A 24,295-nucleotide genomic window follows, 5' to 3' on the forward strand; every position below is an offset into this window, starting at 1 on the left:
GTACAGAACATCCCTAGTAGGGTATATACATCAGACAAACGTGATATGCACTCAACTATCCATGTATATAGAATTTCCTTAATTCGGTGCTTCACCGTCAGCTTCACGAAAAGTGTAAGTTTCATCAGGAAGGAACCATGAAAAAATGGATAATGGTTGTTGAATGAATCAACGCGCATTTGGCTGTAACGAGATATTTCATCGCATTTAAAAAATTTTTTTTATTAACGTATCGTAAAATATATTGAAAAAAAATTGATCTGACAATGTATTTCGTTATGGTTTGAAAAAAACGTTTTTTCGAAGTTGTAAATTCGATGAAAAAATTTATGTTTTCGCAATGATTTTATCATTTTTTTTCTAATCGTCAAATAATTACTGACCATTTGGATGGAGGTAGGGCGAATCTGACCAGAAATTTTTCCCGTGCTGATTTCACGTATAAAAATGCCTCCCGCGAGGGTGCTTTCGGATTCGAGTCACACCTTAGAGTTTTCTTTCTTTTTCGAATTAAGCTCCGTCTGGCTTCGCCATTGAAAAAGAAACAAGAGTTTAAGATTGTGTTAGGTATGTATACGTACATACAGTCTCGCTGTTATAACTCCGGTGTACTCTATTGGCTTTGATCCAGAAGGAAAAAGGCGTGTTTGGGAGGGCAGAAAACGTCTGTGTTACAAGATGAATTTCGTACAAACAACTTCTGAGGTTTCCAATTTCACAAGCTTATTCGGGCGGAGGTGTAGGGGGGGAGGGAAGACCGTTTCGCGCGATAAACGATAATCTCCACATTTCCCTTCTTTTCCGGCCCTTATATTTCCCGTGGAAATCGGCGATCGCCACGTATTCGGCTTCGAAAAAAAAGAAAAAAAAACAGAAATACAGATATCGATATATCAATGTCACTAATATACCATTTTATGGGCAAAAACGGTGAGATAAAAGCTGGGAAATGTGGATTCTCGATACGCAGGTTGGCCATACAAAATCTACCGGAAGAGCGAATATACGCCTAGAATAATGCGCGTTGGTCTCCGAAAATTTGCCCGGTAGCAACCGAAACTGTGAAGCACTCGAATGGTTTTTTCCTGTAACGTAATTCAATGGTTAACGTTAAAAATCGACGATAAAAATCCTGTTGGCCTGTCTCGTTTTTTGGCGCTGTGGGAAACTTTACTCGCACATACATCCGTGCAAAAACCGGAAGTGAGCCCGCATTTGTTCGGTAGATTCATTAATTCTTCGTGAGAAAAAAAACGCTACCTACTCTTCTAGCTTTGGTCGTTTTACACGAGTTTTTCTTCTCCTCTTTCATGCCATTCCTCTTTCTGCTCAACCTCTTGTTTTCTCTCTTTCTCACCCGCTTTCTCATTCGCTCTTCGTATGTCGAGTATGCTTTATTTCGAAACGGTGGAGATCAGCATTGTTACCGGAAGTACTTTACACTATGTCTCTCCCCGACGTAACGTTTTTTTTTCTACCATCCTTTTTTTCAGTTTTTCCGTAAGCTTTTTGTCTTTTTGTTTCCACATTGTTGGCTCTTTTTCTGTTCGTTATCCCTCGCATACACTTCTCCAAGTTTCCCTTCATCTATATTTCTCCCTCTCTTCAGCTCTTTCTTTCTTCCCTTCGTACACCAAGTTGCTGCTGCTGCTTTTTTTATCGTTCTTGGTGTTTGGGTCGAGACGGATGATGATGGTCCGACTAATGTCGAAGTGCACTCTTAGCTAGGATTCTTTATAAACTGCATCTGAGCGATGCGACCGTTTCTACTGTTTGCGATTTCATGAAAAATTGTGACCTCTCAGTCCATTCAACAGAAGGTAATGAAAATGGGGACTGAAAAAGCTGAATAAAAAGCGTTACATCCATTCTCCCGCACGTTACTAATGTTATTTCCACCGGTCATGGCTACTCTGCTAATATTAACAAAAACCACTAATTCTGATGAGTATGAGTAATTACAGTGAAAGCGCGTACAAATTTCAATTTCGTGCATTTGTTACCACAGACAGCGGGGTAATCAATTCACGGTCGACAGAGATCATTTTCAGTTTACGTTTGAGCCCTAATTGACCAAAATGTTTGCACGATACATAAAAATTGTTTCTGTTTTTTGCTCTCTCTCTCTCTCTCTCTCTCTCAAGGTAGTTCTGTATGTACACGTACGAGCTAAAAGTTTGGGCCGCGGCGTACAATGAAATCCAATGCTGATACGGTGCTGCCGATTACACGATTTTGTCAAAGCTTGTACACTTTGCCTCTCTATACACATAGAAAGCGACGCTGTAATCGTGCCAACAACGCCATTCTCCGGTGTTACTATAGCGCCGATCGTCAAAATGTCAGTATTTCCTGAAATCTTATTTATTCATCACGGGAGATGTTAAAAAGTGTTCAAATGGTAATTTAATCGAGAAAGGTGGTTGAACATTTGAGAAAAAAGCTTTCATATTGTTTTGTATTGCGCCTACCGGTTCGCCGCACCGTACACTGTTGCCACGTCGTCACAGCTGGTCATGCGCCCGTTCCGCGTCACGTAAAATTAACACAGTTCATCAGTCGATATCTCCGAAACTAGATGGTCGAAAATTCCCATTTTTTTAAAATATTAATCCCACAATAGTACTGAATACACGATTGGTTTTATTTTTAAGTCGTAAGATCCGTTTAGCGATGGTAATAAAAAATGTAAACCAAGTGCTATCCAGTGACGTGTTAGGTAAAGGCATCGCGTACAAAATGACGAAAAAAAATCGCGAATATCTCGAAAACTAAGGCTATTATGACACCATATTTAAATTTCAGTCGGTACTTAAGATTTTAACAAAAGTACAATAATAATAAAACTTTTTGATTATGGATGGAAATACTGGGTTTCGCGATGCAACGTTGATTAGTTTACTTTTCGAGTATTCGCGAACGTTGGAATTGTAATAATATCCGACGAACGGAATCTCAAGCATTCGAATTTCCCTGGACGGAGATTACCTTCGAGCTAAATGCATAGAAATAATCATCGGAAGTTCACTCGAAAAGGTAATCCTCATTTTTCGTGATAAATTATTCGTCACTCCATGAGTCTTTGCTAAATTGCTTCTACGATTTCCGTCGGAAAAGCTTAAAACGGAAATCCTCGCATTCAAACTGCCTCGCGAAATGGATGAGACGCTGCAAACTCAATTTGGTTCATAATTGCGAATCGAATTTCATGAGAGAACAAGAAATTCAGCATCAATACAGTAATCTTGAGAGGAAAAATGACAACGTGAAAAAACCAGTATAAGCAATAATAATTTATGCGCGTATAAAATTTCATAGGTATTTGTAGAATATCCGATAACGTGGCAACCTTCCATAGGTGAAATCACATTTGCGTATTGTTACCTCCAAATTATTTTGGCAAACAAACGGATTGCACATTTCATTGTGAAAAGCTCAAAACCTTTGGTCCTCCTTCCTTTGTCTTTCGGACGACCGAGCATTTTGTGAATTTCGTTGAATCGCGATCATCATTATCACCTGGCTTCACAGGCACGAGAGCTCCAGTGTCAAAAGATCAAAGGATCTTTTGCGAAATGATAACCATTATGGTTTTTTTCTCCTCAGTCAAGATCGAGTCTCGCGTGGCCACTGCGAGGAGGGCGGAATCTCATGGTCGTTTTCGACAGCCTTGCGTCCAACGAGTGCCATGCACATACTTTAGCCACTCCTATGCTCCTATCTGACACGCAAAAATGGAGAGAGCGAAAGAGAAAGAGAGAAACAGACGAAAAAGAGGCGAAGGAAATAAAAGCGGATAGGAAATCCACCTTCGGGGCACACGCGATTCCCACATTTTTTATGATCCTCCACGATGCCACCACCAGCTAGTAGAAGGCACTACCAATTTCTATATACGTGGATATATGTATGCGTTGAACGAACGAAACTTTACAAAGTCCGAATAAAGAGAGGTCTGCAATAGCGATAGTTTGAGCATGTACATACGCCTTCACACACTTATACATTTATATATACAGTTACATACTTTCAAACCCTTGTCCGGAGTACGTTCGTTGTTCGGACGTTCACCGTTCTGTTTCTCTCTCTCTCTCTCTCTCTTTCTCTCCCCTTTCTGCTGTGCAACTCTACCAAAGCTGCCGCTATGTACCGGGGCAAGGAAGTTTCCACTTGTCGGACGATCCTTTTTATTTCCGGTACATCCCCACGGTCACTGTACCATAGAAACTGGTATAGTTAACTCTACAGGACGTTTCAGAAAATCAGATTTTTTACCACCCCCATGCGGCTACGGAAATCGGGTTACTTTGCCTGAATCTGACGTTTGTTCCTTGATCGTGCACGAAAAGGGATAACGATGTTTAAATTAAACGAGATTCGACGAGGATGAATGTGCGATTTATCAGCGTACTTAAAACCGTTTTGAGCAAAAGCTTTAATCCTATCGTCGTTACAGATATTACATTAGAATAATTTGTCTTCACGATATACTATTTATATTTTCCTGAATTATTTTCATCATAAAAACTTCGAGTTTGGAGATTTTTCGGGATTGCGATTCTAAAGTTTCTCAAACGTATCTTTGCCAGCCTGTCGTGTATCTTATGCCTTAATTTTCTTATTCACTTTTTATATAGTTAAAAAATTTGAACCGAGTGAAATTTCTAATCGATAAAATGAAAAGATTTGATGTTAGCCGGTTGCGGCGTTCTTCTGTTAAGTCGATTTCTACACATGATTTAAATTCACCGGAAAAAGATTAAAAATCATTCTCAATTGCGATGACTTTTATCACTGAGTAATTGCTTATTGTCATTTTCTTTGTTCGAATTACTCGGGAAAGCTTTTTTAGCCTTCGAACCTGAAGCTCAACCTTAAAAAATCAGCTCAACATGGGCCATGAAGTCTAGTTTTTGGTCTACAGTCCAGTTCTCAACTTCATCGTGTATGGCTGTGGTTGACCTTGAGAACACACGATGTTTCAAAAGCAAAATTATTTCAATAGAAATAAAAAGACTCACGATCAAATGAATTCCTTAATTTTCCAATGAAATCGACCCAAATCACGCCTCCTACAATTAAGCATTCGTAATGTGTAACGAGATGTACCACGAACCGATCGTAAAGGAGCTTGTACATACGAATTATGGATGGGAGTTGGTTAGGAAGGACAGCAATAGTATATATGAAGGTGGAAAGGGCAGCAACTCCTCCTGGCGGACCCTTCGTTAAAGTTTTGTTCAACGTGCAATGTGCTTTTGTAGTTTGCGAAACGATGAAGGAGGTAAGCGAAACGACGAAGATAGAATAAGTGGGAGCGGTGGGGAAGAGAGAGGTAGAGATAGTTAGAAGTAGCTAGAAACTCACTGACAACGTGGAAAACTCGTAGTCTCTGCTTCGTTCGTTTTATACTGTACTTGCAAGTATATACCCTGGATTCTGCACGTATATATTAGTGAAATACTAGTACGTTGAGTGACCAGACCAGAATGTACTTTTTACAGAAAACCTGCTTTTTTAAAACCTTATATTGGCTTGTTGCATTTGGATTTTGCATTTCGCACGTTCCTCCGTTTCTCTGAATCTCTTACAATGTATTTTTCCTTTTCTCTCATATTCTTGAGAGTATACTTTGAACTTTGAAGCATAAATTGCCAACATGTTTGCAGAGGTATAATTTTTCCTTTGACACCGGGGCATTAGCGAGCCACCAAAACGATAGCTGGCACGTGTTTCTCTGATGATCTTGATCTTGAACCCGCAGTCATTTTTCTTATCTCAAAGCCAAGATCTTCCGGTGATTGGATCTTGTATACGAAGCTAATCAAAACTCGTGATATTCAAGAGGAAAATTCATGTATTTTCATTCCAAATGGAATGATTGCGATGGCCGATGGCTTATATGTTGAGTGATCATTAAAGGCCAAGTTAATGGAGAATCGAATAAGAAATCTGAAACGTAAAATGTCGAAGTTCGATGTCTAAATTCAACGGTTTTTATTGACTACAAAAAGGTTCAGAAGTCGAAATAAAACAATTCGTGCGTTCCGTCATCAAACGAAAGAAAAAACCTGGTGGTGGTGACTTGACCAAGCTCGAGACAATCTCGAAAAGATCGGGAAACAACGCGACTTCAAATTCCGGAGATACGTATAAACAATGTTCAAAACTAAAATACTGCGAAATAAGTTGAATTATTTTTTGACTGTTAGTGACCAGATTTTTCTGTAAAATCGATAAACCTCATTGGCGTAGATTTCTTTTTCCTCTGATCGTCGCACGTGTGCGATCCGTGTGATGTATTTTCTTATACGATTCGAGAGGCGATTTAGGGGACGTTAATAAAATGCCTTCGCAAATATTTATGCAGACACCGACAATTATGCTATTAACCTTAACAATATGACCCCGCGTATGACTTTTATGGTTTCCATATATGTAGAAATGCGGCGTCCGCAATAAATAACATGTCTCATATTTCCATTCCAAAAATAGCAATCATTATTATAAATAAAAGAGTAAATTTAATAATCATCACAGGCGGAGCGACGTCCGTCGGTGCACTTGCGATGACGTGACTCTTTCGGCGAAGAGAGGTAGTGTGAAGCAAAGAATCGAACTAACACTCTTTTAATAAAATGCTGAATCAAAAGTGAAGCAGATTAAAAAAAGAAAATGTAAACATTAAACATTTAGCTGTTGAAATGAAGAATGTTTACTCGAAGATCAAAGATTGACTTTGATCCCTCGCATTTTCTCTGTTGTAGTTCGTCCCGTATAAAGTGATGATGTTTGATTTATTGGCTCGGATCACCTGCTGCCGTTCTGGCGTATCGTCGACACATTTTAAAAAATTATATATCTAAAATAATTATTTCATTGAAAATATATAAAAAATAAATATTTCTCGACCTTATAAGGCAAAGAAAACTCCCCAAGACACGAGGAAATATTTATACACTCATTTTTGTGATTACTATACAAAGTGCAGAGACTGAAGATCCACATGCACATTGCCTGGGAGGTTTACCGTATAACGCCATTTTGATTTCTAGTGATCGTTGCGCCAAGGGTTGTGTAGCAGAAAAAAGTGTATGCAAGCGCGTTCGGTGTTTGCTCAAACGAAAAATCGTCGGACCGATGAATTTTCCCGACAGCGTGAGTGCACATAAAAGGGCTAAATTCTGTTGTTCTACACTCTGCGTTTCTCTGTTCTGTGTGTCTGCCTAATACCGAGCGTACGCACGCCTATATACTCGTACAAATGTTACTCTCGTCGAGTTGTTTTACCCCCCTCCGGAGTCTATACATCGCTCACTCTACATACAATCGAATACGTGCATGCGATATAATAAAATAACAGGTTCCTACAAGCTTGACTTATGTTCAATTCGTTTCGCCGTCATTCACCGTGCCGTTTCAACAGGGATTTCTGCACACATTATTCGTAAGGATAAACGTCACAATACGTTTTTCCCAATTGCTCGTATCTTCGAAACGATCTCGTGAACTTTGTTATCTACGAGTTGCGAGTTTAAATATCGTCTAACGTTGTTTATAGTACTTTGTGTCGATGCTCGTTTGTCACTGTTGATAGTTCTCAAGTACGAGGGAAATTTTCGAGTGTATATCGAAAAAACGGTGAATTCTATAAAATATTCAAGAGAAAATTGCGAAATTCAATATTTACAGCGCGTTAAAGTGATATTCTTCTTCTTTAGAAGCGTTCTTTTCGAACACGCATTAAAAATATAGAATTTCGCAATTTTTTCGAGTTTCTATAGGTTCGTATGGAAGGAAAATATGTAAAAATGAAAACAAAAATTGGAATTTTTCTTGCAGACAATAATTACGATCTCCGCATTGTACACAGCTGAGAAACTTCGACAATGAGACTTTGCGCATAAACCATGTACAAATTAGTATTTCTCACATTCAAAAAATGTTTTTATACTCTCGAAACATCCTTGAAACTATACTAAAAAGTTCGCTATGCTGAGTTATTTCCTTCTATCAAAAAACGTTCTCGAAAACAATCTATGTTTTGACTTCCTAAAGCAGGACCCCCCCTTAAAAAAAGGCATAAATGCGTCATTCGTGAATCTGAGATTTTCAGATGATTTTTTCCTGCAGAATCTTCCTGCATCTTCTCCAAAATCCGCGGACTTTTCTCAATTACTATTATATCCTTCGCTGTCTCGATCAGCTCGAGAACTTTTCTGAGATATTGAATTTGACGAAAGAAATGAAACCCCAGTGATTTAACATGAAAAGTATATTTATTTCGCTTAAATTGTACTCGCGCATACACGCACCGCCCGATACGTATATATACCTCATTCGTAATGTCAAGATAATATGGTGTGCATTCGCGAAAGCCGATAACCACGACGTTGACACAGGGCTTTAAACCAATTTACAAAGCTGCCTCGTGAAATTTACATGCCCGAGGGAATGCAGCTTGTATATGTATATGATATATGCATATAATACTATATACGTGGATTTCGTATATACGAGTGCTGACTTCACTATACACGTCCATGGCACTCGGTTTTAATGAATGTATGAGTATCCGCGAGATCCCCTCGGAAATCCCTTACGGACTTCTATCTCTTCTCCCTTTCACTCCCTGACTTTTGGTACATCCCACACGGGAATAAAGCGTATGTGGAAATATGTATCATTTAATGTGTCAGTGTATGTATGAAGGAGCTTAATCTCGTTAACGTATCTCAAAAAAAAATGGATTTTTCTTTTAAAACGATACTTTCGTTCTCGGTTTCGCAGTCCAAAAATTATATCGGTAATAGGATTAAAAACGAAGCTGCAGTTCAACGACTCAGTGAGTCGGCGAAGACTAAAACAGTTTGATAGCGATGATGGAAACCAGCTCATTATTCTTGACATAGTAATTTGTAAGTTTTTCTCTATTCCACCAGCACTCGGGTTTCAGAAAAGTGAAAAAAACACATAAACTACAGATTAATTATAACTTCTTATGATGTGATATTGGATACGTACAATTTCGTATGATATTCGAGTCACCGAATGTACTGCAAAACCGAAAGGGAATTACTCGTGGAACGATGAATACGATTGTAGTTGAACAATTTATTTCTCGTCTTTTTTTGCACGTCGGTAAGCAACTCAGTTAATTTATTCGGTACGAACTTTGCAGCACAGTCAGACAACAGTAACCCATTTAACTGAAAATCGATTCGAAAGTGGGCTGGACTTTTCTGGTAGACAAAAAAACGGCAAAATAAAATGTTCCAATTCGTAGAATACTGGAGCATTCTCGAAGACTGGAAAACATGGAAATTTACTCGAAAATCGGGGTGTATTTAGTCCAGCATATTACTCAATGCGAACCTTTTCACCTTCTAAGTGCAATATGATCGCGAATTTGAGCGCGTTCATACAAAAGGCTGAGAGCCATACTCACGGAGGAAACCCCGAACATTAATGTTTTTTCTCTATTTTCGTACATTCTATACGGGAACACATTCCCCATTGGCTGCTTCTGCGCTCTCTAAACGAGTTGCGTTTGTCTATACGCCTTTCGCAGTTTCGCCTTCTCATGGTTTCACGGGTCATTGGAATTAGCGATGTTGAAATTCTACCGTTCACGGGATCCGAGCACAGAATACAGCTCCTCAGGGGCTGCACACTGCGAATCATAATTGTAAGTGTTTAATAACAAATAATACAGCCGGGTTTTCCACAACTTGTTTGGAAGACGACTTCGCCATAAACGTGTGTACGCATCAGGCAAGTGGCTCAAGTTCGATGATCAGCAGGGCAATTTACGATGAGTCTTGAGTCAGAGGGTGTCATCCTCTAGGATTTTCATCGTTCACGATTATGAATAAAACCAAGAAAAAGGCTCCTTCTTCAAGATGACATCTCGTGCGACTGTCCAGTTGTTGCATCTCATCGGTACGAATTTGGATTTGTCTCAAGATTCTTGACATACTTTTTTCAATGCCACGTTCTACCTTCAATATTATAATTGCTGGGAGATCTTGCGCGCAGAGATTGTAGATGTAAATAGTAATTAAGGAAAAAGCTTATACGAAGAGCCGAATAAAGTAAAGGTATATAGAGAACGAGAGAGAGAGAGAGAGAGAGAGAGAGACGGCGGAGGTGTACAAACTTGGGTTTGCAGGGATAACTCGTTCGAGGTTCGCCAATTGTCGGCAAGAGTTTTCCCCAATGTAATAGTACATGTAACGGCATACATACAAGTATGCACGAAGCGTGTTTGGTCCAATGCCGACAAACAGGAATAAAGACTACAGAGGAAGCGGTGCACTGGTGCGAGGATCGTTCTCCACTCTCCGCTCTAGCTCGTTGCTAAATCGTGAATGTGCACATTCGCGTTACTCTCGCGTGTAGAGAGGAACGGCGAGCGAGCGCCTCTGAGCCGATTACACCGTGTGCTCTGCTGGGTTCCCATTCATCGTACAGAAGGGGTGAAAGTAGCGGAAACGCCATCGCCGGATTGCTCCGCAAGGTAAACGACGCAAAGAAGGATGAAAAAGGCAAGAATATACGGAGAGAAAGGGAGAGAGACGGAAAGGGACAGGCGATGATGAGAAAAATAGGTGAGGCGAGGCTTTTGTGTGTTTCACAAAACGCATTTCTCTGAATGATGATCAAAAGTTCTGGCTAGAATATTGTGTGGGTAGTAGCGTAGGAGCGTTAATGTTTAACATTTTTGATATTCAGGGAGTTGTGATAAGATCCGAGCAGTGTTGAGCAGTCACTATAATGGGACTACTTTGTATATAAAAAACGAAAAATAACGCAGTATTGAAAAAAAATCACTGTCAAGCTGGAAATGTCCGTTTCAAAGTTTTCTCATAAGAACAAAAAAAAACTAGCAGAACATTTCACAAGGCTCTGTTTTATGCAGTGAAAAATTAAAAATAGAGGCCATATTCAAAGTTACGAGCGCAGAAAAATTCAGTGGATTTAACAAACCAGCAAAACACTACTGAATTTTTTTCGCTGTAAATAATACTCCATTTTCGCCCCATCACTGGATACTAATGAAAAGTCACGATTATCGCTATAATTTCGAACGTTACAAGCGATTTTTTTTTTCACTGTCACATCCAAGACGGACCTCAAATGCGAATGAAAATTTTTACTAGATGGCGGCTGCTGACGAAAAAAGAGCATCAAAAGTGCGTGGGTCAAAGGTTATCACTTTATGCTGAGCTTCAACTTGGCTTGTTGAACCTCAACCACCAGTTCAAAATTTTATAGAGAATGAAAAAACTGGCCCTTAGTGAGTCGAATCTTTAAAACCCAGCTGATAAAAAACGTGTTGAAGTTTTGTTCTCTGTCATCAGACGAAATTTTTTATTCGCGGTCGTAAGAAGCTTTGAGCTTGCTGGGATCCAATGACGGAGGATTTGTCGAAAGCTTCACAGAGATTTTCTATGCTCAGCTTCGGCTCCACGATGGAGAGAGAGTCGGTTGAATTTTTTTGCGTTTACCTTATCACTCGTTTTTTTTTCTCTATTATTCTCGTTACTTCGATTTTGCTTCACGCTTGTCACGGTAGATGGATTTATATGCAAATACATATGTACACGTGTATATACGCACAGACTTTAGCCCTCGGAGGCCAATAATCTGGGCCGGAGTTACTGCTTATTTTGGAAAGCGTCTCGACGCTTCGATTGACGTGCCACGGAATATTACCCGGTCTGTCCTTGAGCGGAAATCGTATTCTGCTTCGAGGAACAATCGGATAACCACGGTGCAGTCTTCTTTTAGTTTTTCTTAATACTTCGAAGACGTCCTCGAAGTGTCTGGGCTCAACGTCACGTGACTCAATCTGCTTCGTTCCAGACGGAAAGTGCGAGGGAAGGAGAGACATGACCAAACTTTTTATCCAAATATCTATCGAAAATCGATCGTCCCGTGTGGATATCGCGTTCAAGTATTTCGATACAAGTAGTAGCAAAATTATTTGCTGTGTCCGTGTGTGTGTGTGTGTGTGTGTGTGTGTGTGTGTGCATGTACATACAGAATGCCAAAAATACGAGCACTATACACAATCATTATCTCCCTCTTTCCTTCACACCAATTTCTTCCTCGCTTTCGTGCGTCGTTACCATCTCCAAGAGTGGAAATCAAGAGGGTCGAAAAGTTTGCCTTCTCGCGATTCAATATCGTCGCGCGCGAAGCTTGCCAAAGGTGTATATAAAGAATCGGAAACTCGTAATGTGTTATGTATACGTGGATGTGTGTACTATATACGAGTCCAAAAAGAAAATCATTGCCCATGGATGGTACCCGTCTACGGAAAAACTTCGGTACATACATTTCCGTTACACTGAAATTGATATTTATAGACTTTTTTCAAGTTTTGGATTGAGCACGAAAGTTTGAGTTCGCTTCCTAATAGATCGAGCATGATTTTTTTTGCTATCTGATTGTATGGTTTTCTTTTACATTTATGGGAAAAAATACTCCCTCCTGAGTCTTTTGTTTCATGAAAATCTCTCGAGATTTTAACATTCGATCATCGTAATGCCTCCGTACAATGAAAATGTTATAACGGATCCGGCATTATTTGCATGTGCTCCAAGTTTCATGATAAGCAGAGGAAAAAATGGCTGCTCATTGCTGAATTGAGCTCAAGAGCACAGGCGAGGGTTGTGCATGATTATAATCAGTTTGTGAGTTCATCATAAGGCCTATAAATTTGAACTCCACTCTATTATCGGCCTTGGCAAACCCAAAAACCGGAACCTATACGTCGAACGTCATCGACCACATCACGAACTAGGAGGATAATTCAATGACGTCGCGTAATAGTTAAGGATGGGCTTACGGTGTGCAGAATACATATAGGTAAAGGCTCGAAGTCACCGAAGTGTAAATTATGTGAGTAAAATTAGAAGAGTGAGATGGAATGAAAGGGGGAGGCGAGAGTTGAAGAGGAAGAGACTGATGCAAGTCTATCGGCGACGTCGTCGGCTCGTCGAATCGGATTTTCCAAATTGCTTTATGTAATCAATTCGAGGCTCCCGTAATTTATGAGATAACAGCCAATCTCCACAAAATTTCAGTACGCTGGGAAACAATGAAGCAAAAATGAAAATAGAACCGAGAATATTCGCAATTTTCGCTGCCTCAAAAAGATCTCGATTTATTCTTTGATCAAAATTTCTTTTCCTGTTTGCAATATTATAGCGAAAGTGTTAAAGTATTTATTAAACACTCGAAGGCCTCTTTTTTCTTATTTTCATAAGAGACGAAGTAATTTTATAGATCAAAGTGAATGAGAAAACTATCAATTGATGTCGCATGTACAGAATTTTCATATCGAGCATTTACATTGTTTTTCAGAATCGGAATCTGTACTTACGCAATCGAAATTAAAAATTCCTACTTTAAGAGTTAAAATTTAGAAGTATGCCAGAAATATAACAACGTGCATCTATTCCTGGAATTATTATAGGATCTACCGTCTAATTGTCGAAAAAACAATTAACGAAAATCACATTTTTTTAAGGCTCTTCTGGCAGGAACACTCCCTGTGCGACGATTTGGATTTAATGAAATAGGATCCTCCCAACTTCAAAGAGCCAAAAACGAGAATAAGAAAATAGAATGTTTTTAGACACCAATGATGTCTTGAGAAAGCCTTGTTACCGGTGAAAATCACTTGGAAATAGAAAAAGAAAAACACTTGTTTGAGGTTAACGGGTAATAACGACATAAACGGTGGAAGGTTTGACAACACCATGAGCCAGCTGCTTTAAAATATAGATATGCATACGCATATAAATAAAAAATGGCTGTTGTGACATTTCGCTTGACGATTTTACTACGAAAGTATTTTAGCGGCTATCATTATATTGAAAATTTATCAATCTCAACAAATAAGTTACACATAATTTTAATAATTACGAGAATAAATTTTCATCGTTTCCTTGATCACCAAAAGAGCCAAAAAGTTCAGTTGCTTTTTTAAATCACAAGTAACGCATGATCTTCCTTAATTGCTTGTCAAAAAATCCCATTTATCATTTTTTTTTCGACATGAAGTATTGAAAATCAAGAAAGATAATGAACTGAATACACATACAACCGCCCAGTATGGTTATAGGAATAATTGAATGTTGCTTTTAGCTGATCTCCATTTCCTCCTTCTTCCATAGAGGCTGCAAGTAACGGTATCAGGAATATTGTGTGTACAGTGTACTCACATTGCTCTCGTATAGGGTATAAGCTGGGGTGATCACTTCGACCGTGGTATTAACACGACCCGGAGGGCTGGAGGGCTTTTACTGTTGACGTTACACTCCTGTACACATCTCTTGCTGAGAACCAATCCTTGGACATGCAAGATATCACCTCGATAAATCCTCCAAGTATCCTGCAACGTTCATTCCACAACTTGAGCAATGAAAATACGGATGGATTTGATTTTTAAGAGTTTTATGACTCGCTCAACAATTTTCGAGTGGTGTAAACAGCTCAAAAAGTTTACAAGGAGAAAGGAGCAGATTGAAAATTACTGGGAACAAATATTGCACGTTTTCCTTTGCTGTTTATTAGCAGCATTGATTATTTTTATGGGAAACAATGTCCCATGGGGATTCGGTAGCATTAATTATAAGAAAACTTAGTGTTCCTCCACTTTGCAATTCTTTCGATAACCACACTTCTAAGTATGTTGGATTTAGAAAAAACGTCTACTGAGCGTACGACTCACAGGGAAAATGCGCAGTGAAACCAACATTTGCTTTTGTTCGTGTGCACAGATTTTCCCCGTGATAAGTGGGATCGTATGACCTCGTTAATTAGAGAATAAGATCGTTAGATTTGCAGATCCATGAAACTTTTGGACATTTACAGTCGACAATAAAAGCGCCTTGCGCAGTTTCCTATCGAGATCTCTGACGATGAGCTACGTTATCAAGGTGGAGAGTGGCGATTCAAGAGGTGAAACTGGTGACAGTACGTCTATGCGTGTGCTGGCGATCAAACTCGATGGCAGTTTACGCCCGCGCGAAGGCGCGGTTACGCTGACAATGTGCGAACGTAACTTGGCACGAGTACGGTTCTACGTATAGTTTGCTTAAATGTGATGGACGGAAGCTCAGCGTATATGCGATGGAACAAATATATGTACAATACCCATACATGGGAGAGTCAGCATCCGGTCCAGAAAACAAGACTTAGCCACATGGACCAGCATACTCGTTGCCGTGGGGAGAAAGAGAGAAAGATAGAAGAAGCGAGAGGGAGCGAAAGGGAAATAGAGAGAAAGGAGACCTTCAGGAGCGGTTCATCAAGTCAAAGCATTGGCTAAACTTCATCGAATTACCGGCGGGCCTTGGGTAATCACGAGAGCACCTACCTCAACGCTCAAGCTCTCTTGCTCTCCCACACTTCCGTTTTCTCTGTGCTTTCTGCTTAGGGATGAAAGCAGCGCACGGAATATATATGTATTTATACTGTACAGATGTATATGCGTGCACATGGAATGAAGTTGTGCATGAAATGAGAGAGCGAAAGAGAAAGAGAGAGAGAGGGAGGGAGGGAGAGTGAGAATGCCCCTCTGGGCCGATGAAATGAAACGAGGTCACCAATTGCATTGTGTGTGCAACCGTCCTAGAGCGGAGAGCAAAAGAGGGTGGAATGAAGGTAGAGAGAAAAAGGGTGAGCGATGGAGGGAGGAAGAGAGAGAGAGAGAGAGAGCGAGTGAGTTTTGAAGCATTCCGCAACAACACGTACTGCACTTTTGACCCTCGTGGCGATGAAGAGGGCAGGGGTGTGGAGGAGGCAGCAGAAACGTCAGTGTTCTGAGGGCTTCTGGATTGAAATGACGAAGCTACCAGCCACCAGGGCGGCCTGCTTTTCTCTTTTCTCTTTTTTTTTTTTCACGTCGTTTTTTTTCAACCACTCCACCGAGAGACCAAAATAGCTACCCGCTCCAACAGGTATATTCATGATTTCTCCTCTCCCTGCTTTCCTCTTCGTGCATGCTTTTGCCGTTTCACTGAAGGACATTTTTAATGACACACCGGTGATATTCTTTTACGAGGTTTGTTTGAAACGCCTCATTCTTTATTTCGATGTTTATCGCGCCGTCCTCGCTCACGTTCGAATCATGCAATTGGCGCACAGCGAAAATATTCACAATTTTACATCGAACTTCGCTTTGAAGACAACACTTTTTGGTCGTATTCCTCTCACTCCTAAATGCCCCGTGATGGTTTTCCACTCCCATGCGAAATTCGAGCTGCCAATGCTACATTATTATTCATACTTTCTCCAAAGCTCTCGTACACTAAGCCGAGCTCTTTGAATATTGAAAGATGATCTCTGTACTCACATGCAGATGTACGGAAGTACCATACAGTGTTTCAAATGCTCCAAAGATTCAAGCTTCACCATTCGGAATCCACGTTAACGGAACAGCACCAAAGCTTATCAACTCCTAACAGATGGGCTCGGACGCTCAGCGAAATATCGCATTTAGAAATGAGATTGAAGCCTCCGAGCTCTAATACTCATCTGGTCAGGATTCATCGACTGGCTATTGAGGATGAGAGACGTAGGATTGCATATGCAACTCAACAGCATACGTCAGAATGCCAGAAATTATTTAGTTTTTTGGCTTTTGTACGATATTTTTCCAAAATTATCAGTATAGAAAAATATTTGGGCATTTTTTTAAATTATTTTTTTATTCATGTACAGATTGGATGAAATGTGCTGAAAATAGTGGCAGTTTTTATAAATAGACGAACTCTCAATTCTTCTGGGTCAGTTTCGATAACTTGGAACGCCAATTTTAAACATCTTGTCACGAAACTGACGATTACACTCATCGCGACTGCAAGAGGAATGAAGAGTTTGAAATATCACGGGAGCTGAAAAAGAATAAGCTTTTTCGTCGAACACAATCGACTCCCAGTTTTCGGTAAAGCTGTTAATCACGAAGAGGCCGTAACAGAGTGGATGGGAGTCTCGTGAAACGATCGCGTTCTATAACTATAATCGCATTTTCAACGGCCAGCGAGCCGTTGTGAGAATATAGAGCAAGAGAGATTTTTGAGAGGGGGAGCGTCACGGTGCAACGGCAGATGCACTTTTGACCCACGGGCGACCTTTACCCTCTCGTTTTGTGAATGAATATCACTCTTCATTCCGGCTATGTGTGGTATATAAATACCGTGCATATGCACAATAGGGTATTACACCTTTTTTTGAATAATCTTGAGATCGTAATAAACCAGTAGAATTTTTATTTCAATTTTATAAGAGGGAAAACTGTCTTAAAAACTATTTTTTATTTACGATTTTCAATTTTCGCGCGGAAAGGCTAGCCGCCATGTTGTTTCGGTTTGTGACGTCACTCCGTTAGTAAACAATACAATTGCGGAAGACCAAGTAATAAGATTTGTAAAAATAATGAGTTTTAGTGGTATATCATTGGTGTCTCGTGCCTGAATGCAATAATACGAGTGTAAAAATGCCACAAAAATTGTGGATTCATCGCCACCATCAACATATTTATCATGGGTAGATTTGTACTTTCTGCTCTCACAAAACCGTTTTGCATAATGCGATTTTAATCAAATGAATGATAAAAGTCCACAAACGTGCATAATAATTTGTAAAATTTCAAAATAACACAGAGCGCACAATAATAATCTAGATTGTTTACTATCGGAGTGACGTCACGTTGGAATCCAATATGGCGGATGGCGTTTTAGACATTTGAAAAACAGATGAAAAAAGACGGTTTTTAAAATTGAATTATAAAATTTACATTGCATTTTTATGAATAAATATTGACGTTTCTCGTTTACTTTTTACGAAATCTATCATAATCATGCATTTTTATATATTTTTTTACATGGTGTAAAATACCCTATTTCTTGCAACGTGATGCCTTCACTTTTTGGCACGTTATTTCTGTCTATTTTTTCACTGCGATCGAACTTTAAGAAATCTCTTTTTTTTGAGTTTTCGAACCAAATCTCCACATTTCTCAACAGATATTTGCGAACTTCTAATATCTCTGACCACTTGTCAGTCTCCAAGACTACGAGATTGTCAATTCTTCATCAGATATTTCCTTGTAACGAACGAATAAGCGGATGAAAATTTCGAGAAACTGATTGTATATTTCAGAATTCGAAAAACAAGATACAGTAGCGCAAAAAAAAGTGAAAGCTTCACATTCAATCTTTATGAAGGGCTTGAGCCACATTACGAAAAGTGAACGTACTTCATAAAAAACCTTCGAAGAATATATTCTTCGAGAACGTGAAGCTGACGAATGTTTTTCTGATGAAAACTGCTCCCTTACCGAGACGTGGCTTGCCACAGAACGAGGTGTCATTTTTTTCCGAATACCGGATGAAAAAAATCTTATATTCTCGTCAAATTGACTTTTTGGAATTGTACGAAATGAGGAATCCAGTAACCGAATTTGCTGGTAGCTTCTATGAAATTGAAGCATTCCGTGACAATTAATCGAGTGGAGTCCAGAAGGTTACTTGTGATCGAGGCGGACACATACCCGCCCTGTCACCTACTCAGACCCTCACCGCTCACAGTTTACGAGTTCCCGATTAATGAAATTTTCAATGGAGCACACCGCAATCGTGTGCGCCGCTACGGTTTCGAATCCTGAGTTGACTGATTTCTGTCTCTGAGATTTTTCACTACGAAGTGTCGCGCTATCGTTGGGTTTTTAGCCCTTTGTAGCCATCGAATTTTCGCGCACCCAAAAATCTCACAAGTTCACAGAAAATTTCGATAATTCCAATCCTCAAGTGAACAGAAAGTTTTCATTCTCAATTTTGAGGTGAGAATTTCTCCAATTTATGTTAGTCACAGTCATTTGTAAATACGAACGTTTACATTAATTTATAACGTGCATGGAGTTTTAACGAAGAGAATTTTTGATCCATCATTGCTTTCGCTACAGCCGATGTTGGAGCTAACGGAGGAAAGAATTTTCCATTTATTTCCATTCCACAGCACGCTATTTTCAAAATTAACACTTTCATATGCACCGTGTAAATTTGATCAATGGTCGATACCGGGTTTCCAGCACGTTAAATATATCGGCACATATCGAGAGAGGGTACGAAATTAAGCGGGCTATACTTTGACTCGGTTATTAACGTTCGACAAGTCCGGCGAGTTAATTAGATCACTTGAATTTCCGTTGATACGAAAAAGGCTGAATTTTTTCCATCCACAGCTGTAAATTGTACTTTCGACACTTTTCTACAGAGTATAAAAACGGTCAAACGCGAGAATATCAATAGCCAGCGTCGAATCCCGTAGGGTCCAGAACTAAAATACAACGGCGGATATTCGATATTTGGGCAAATTGACATATTTCTGGTGCGCTGGAGTTTTTTTTTCCAAAATTAAAAGCTAATCCTCTGCGTATACATAACAGTTCCAATTTTGTAACACAAATTGTAAGTCGAAAAAAATAGAAGGAAGCTTCCCGAAGCTAATTAGCGTTTCCATCCGCTTTTCATCAATTTTTCATGCGAATTAGACGGCAATGATCGGATACACTGAATCCCCAACGATATTGGACGATATTGATAAGATGAAATACAAACGGCCAGTTTGAATGGTTCGAGAGTCCGAGCCATGTTGACACAGCCCATTGGCACCGTTAATTTGTTATTTATTCAATGTGCGTACTAAATATTCATACATTCTCACACTATAAGTGTACGTTTATACAATAATATGAAAGCAGTATTTTCGGAGCCGTTATGGGCCACACAATCACGAAGAGCTTCGTTTCCGTTGGCCCGAGCGATACATTACACCCTACGTGTGCGAGGGTATTCGGGAATTTTAATTAATACAAGCGAATCAGTATGTGTAGGTATTAATGAGTTTCGCCTCGACCGGGGCGGACGTTCGCTACTATCTCTCGTGCCTCTCGATACATATTCCAAAATCTCCATGCACGTATACCATTTATTCGAATTTTCGAGCTGTCCGAAGTTTATTATTCGCACAATTTTCTCCTTGTCACAAATTTCATCGGAAAAATATAGGCGCATGTGCGAATGGAAAGCGAATTCGTGGGTGTTGAGAGACTCCGGATTTGAAATAGTTTGAGGCAGGTATAGCGACGTCGTATATCTACGAGAGATCCGCACATACATTCGAGATCCGATACGTGCTCTGGGTACAGACGACTGCTCATAACTTCACGATTGTTGAAATATCTTATGAATTAATATAATTCATGAACGATCAGAGAAATGACGGACCTGCAGTTAATATTGACTCGGGACAGTTGAGTCGAATGAAATGAAAAGTGTTACACGACGAAGAATTCTGTAGAAAATCGCACTCGGTTGCTTCACTGCTTGATGCAACACGAAGAAAATATACGTGCATCATTTTTATGTCGTTCGCAAGCAAATGGGGTGAAAGTGTATCTACTCCAGGATACAGTCCACCCCAGAGATTCCTCCATGTAAACCGAACGTGTAAAATTTTGTGTTCCTCTTTTTATGTCACGATAAAACATCATTTTCCTCCGGTATGACTTTCGCAACTTTTCTCTCTCTATCTTTCGAGCACGGAAACCTCGCGATCTCAATATCTTTGTTAAACATCATATCGCACAACTCACAGTCGATAATATATTCATCCAGCTTTTGTAGTGAGCTTGACAACCAAACAGCCTTAACATAAAGTACCGTCGTAGTACGAGACCGTTTTTTCCTCCTTTTCCACATTTCATGCAACATCGATCCCACCGGAAATATAATATATCCGACATTTTCAATGCGCTCCGAGTATATATGTGGTACGATATATTTTTATGGAGTCAATAAAAAGGCACAGCCACCGGATTCCAGTGCTCCGAGCGAGCAGAATTACTGCCTTTTGACTGTTAGCGGATTCGGAACGTCAGTATATTCGTGTCGCACATTTCACCCTACTTGAGACACTAACGATTATTTATACACAGGAAAACAAATAAACTTTAATTAAACAATGGCCTTGCCAAACGTTATTTTGCTGTCGTGAGCCAGCGACAATTCAACGATCACGTATGCAGAGACCGAAACGAATATGCTTCGATTAAACCATGGGGGAGTCAAACGTTGCTTGGCTTTCGTGAATCACACTTCATTTTTTTCTCATTGAATCGGGATGTGATTCCCCCCAAGGAAGGGCAGTCACGGCTCGAGTTATGAAACAAATAATCGTGAAATCGACAAATTAATGAATGGAAGCAGTCTCAATGGTCTGGAAATAGGTTCTTCTTTAGAAAATGAAAATGCTTCCTGAGTATTTGAGTGAAAACTCATTATTTGAAGAGTACAAAAGCGGCAACTTCTGTGAAAAAAAAAACAGTAAAAAGTTCATGAGTAATAGTAGAAGTTAACAAACAAAATGTATTGAACGATACGGAGACCCGAAATACGAAGAGAATTCAATGCACAAGTGTATAAAAGTGCATGTAATATGTCTGACTGTACAATGTAGTCGAACGTCTGGGCGGATTGTCGGATATTTCTTTGGCCGTGGAGACCCGAGGGAGAATCTTTTTAATATGAGATCGTAAAGGCGGAACCAGAATAGAAAATGCATATGCGGTATCGCGAACGAGGGCCCATAAAAATATCTTCCCACAGGACTTACTCGTTCCCACATGCATATTTATATCAATTGCTCAGGGGATTGAGAGCTTCCGCGAGTTGGGGAAGAACGCCGCATTTTTTCAACTACAAAAACAAAAGCTAAAAATCGAGCAATCGATCGTTGCTGAAGAATCCGTTCGAACAAACGATTCGTTATTTAGAAGGTACAAAAGTATTCAGATCTGTGAGTCATAAAAATCATAAAAATGGTGCTCCTTAATGATAACAGTTCGGAATATTTCAATGTCTCATCATCAAATTATTCCAATGAAAATAATCGAAAAAAGAAAACAACTTTTCCCCCCAAATTACGACGATTTCGATCAATTCGTCGATGTGATATTTCTCTGATGAATTTCGACGATACATCGATGACAGCTTTTGTCATGTTTCATTAAGCTCTTCGCATATTGGATTTAAACATTCATTCTTCCATGCACACTATGATTCCAAGTGAGGAACGAATAGATACGATGAATCATGGATTTAAAAAAAAACCATGATTTCAAAAACCATCAACTGATAAATGCAAATTTCCATGCTGACACATTTTCACTGGTATTTTTCAAGGAATAATCTGCGTTTTTTCATCGTTTTTATTGCAACAAGTCTCATTTTGTTCGTCAACCGGTCCTCTATGAATCATGTAGTTATTTTTTTAACTTGATCGTTTCACTGTCGCAGCTAATTGTTCATTAAGTGAAAAAACTTTTTCATTCATAATTTCTCTCAGGAATGAGTTTGAAGGAAAATCTACGTGGTGAATTCGTAGAGGATCAGTTGAGGAACAAAATGAGACTTGGTGCAATAAAATCGGTTAAAAAATACAGATGATTCTTTGAAAAATAGCTGTGAAAATGTGTCATCATGAAAATTTGCATCTACCAGTTGATAGTTTTGCAAAACTATCATTTTAAATATTTTTTCACGTTAATAAAATATGCTCGAATACATATTTACTAACAATAAGTTTAATCGGTACGTTGAACTTGGTCTAAAAGCGTTTTGAAAATTTAGCACTCATTTTGACTAGCATGCAGTACAGGAGTTACCTTAATAGACGAGTGTGTCAACGCAGGCATTTATCCAAGATGGTGCTCGATGACCCTTGCCCTGGGACTGGAACGTATTCGTTATTGATAATTATCCGGACTTTTCCTTCGATAGCGAAATGTCCGGGAGACTTTGTAGATAATATTTTCCAAGATATCCGAAATTCGACTCCTCTCGTGAGACATCCCGAGTCCAATAAGGATTCGAGAAGGAAGTCGTTGCGAATTTCCCCCTCTTCCATTATTCCTGCTCCGAATCGATTGGCTTCGGGAGATCGATAATGAGTCAGCCTGGAAATAAAACTAATTAAAACAGCAGTTGACGCGTTCAGAATCGAATTTTCGGGTATGCCAACATCAGGCAAGAACCAATATACTCTGAAAATATTTTTTCTTCCTTTCTAATCAGTCTCTCGAGTTTTTATGGCGAAACTTTTCGTTGGCGAGTCTTTCAGCCGGTATGAATCCAGTGGGTATCGAAAAATGAATTTCTTCATATTTCAAAGATCTTTCGTAGAGGATCTGAAAGTTAGAACAAAATATATACGAAAGTCGGTCCGCTAAGAAGGTTGACATCGCAGTGAGCACATTTCTCCGTCGAATTCGATCCACATTCGTTATTTAATATTCCAGTAATGTTTTTTTTACTCCCTACTCTCCTCATCTTAATCTACGAGAAGGTGAGACTGGAATAACGTGGGTGAAGAGTTATTATCGCCTAGAAGAAAGCCCCAGGAGCTTCGAAGATTATAAAACAGCAGACTTCCGGAGCTTTTTTTCTCTCGCCCCTCATTCTCTTGAAAGGACACTGGGGGATCTTTTCCCTGCTTATTATATTCCCATTTTTCATATTATTATTCACAAGCCAAGTATTGCAGCCCATCAGCTCCGGCATTTTTTTTCTCCGACAGGATATTTCGTCCTCAAATAAAAAGAAAAAATAATAATAAAAAAATAACGTCTGCGCTCGCATATTTCACACTGTATGATATGTTATTATCGTCATTATTGTTATTATTATTGCTATTATTATGAGGATAGAAAAAAGGCATGGCATTTGCGAGGTCGCACCAAGTATGCGAGCGACTCAACGCAATTAGAGATGGGCTTTTTAATCGAGAAAAGTGCGCGGCTTCTGGTGCCTGAATTTTTTTTTCTCTCTCTCTCTCTCTCTCTCGTTGCCTTCTCTTTTTTACTTTTTTCCTAACTGTGCGCGGTAAAGTTTACACCGCGGGTCATTGCGCGGTCCGTGAGCCATGTGTACTCCACAGGTCGCGCGGCCGAGTCACCGGCTGCGTGTTTCCCAATTTTTTTCTCGCCTCTTTCTATCGTTACGGGAATGAGGAGATTCGGAAATAGAGAGAGACGGGGGGATGGTAGTTTTTTTGGCGATGTGACTGCGGAGGATGCCGTGAATTGATAAAGTATGAAAATTGTTAGGTCTCATAATTTATATCGAACTGTTAACGCTTGCTTTCTTGATTCCCGTGAAATTAGGCTCAAAATCTATTCTACAGGGATTGTGCATATTTCTGGGTCAGTAAGCAGACT

The 24,295-nt window shown here is 39.5% G+C and overlaps 2 protein-coding genes across 2 annotated transcripts in view; one reads left to right on the forward strand and one right to left on the reverse strand.

Moving 5' to 3' along the window:
* The window catches only part of m (miniature), a 107,412-nt gene extending 93,068 nt beyond the window's left edge, over window positions 1-14,344 (reverse strand). Inside the window, exon 1 of the mRNA XM_043415230.1 lies at window positions 14,238-14,344. The gene's annotated coding sequence lies outside the window, so the exon portion shown is untranslated. The remainder of the gene's footprint in view (window positions 1-14,237) is intronic.
* The window catches only part of Sol1, a 311,881-nt gene that overhangs the window by 21,844 nt on the left and 265,742 nt on the right, over window positions 1-24,295 (forward strand). The window lies entirely within an intron of this gene.

This window comes from Venturia canescens, chromosome 1 (assembly GCF_019457755.1).
Source record: "Venturia canescens isolate UGA chromosome 1, ASM1945775v1, whole genome shotgun sequence".
NCBI classification, from domain to species: Eukaryota; Metazoa; Arthropoda; class Insecta; order Hymenoptera; family Ichneumonidae; genus Venturia; species Venturia canescens.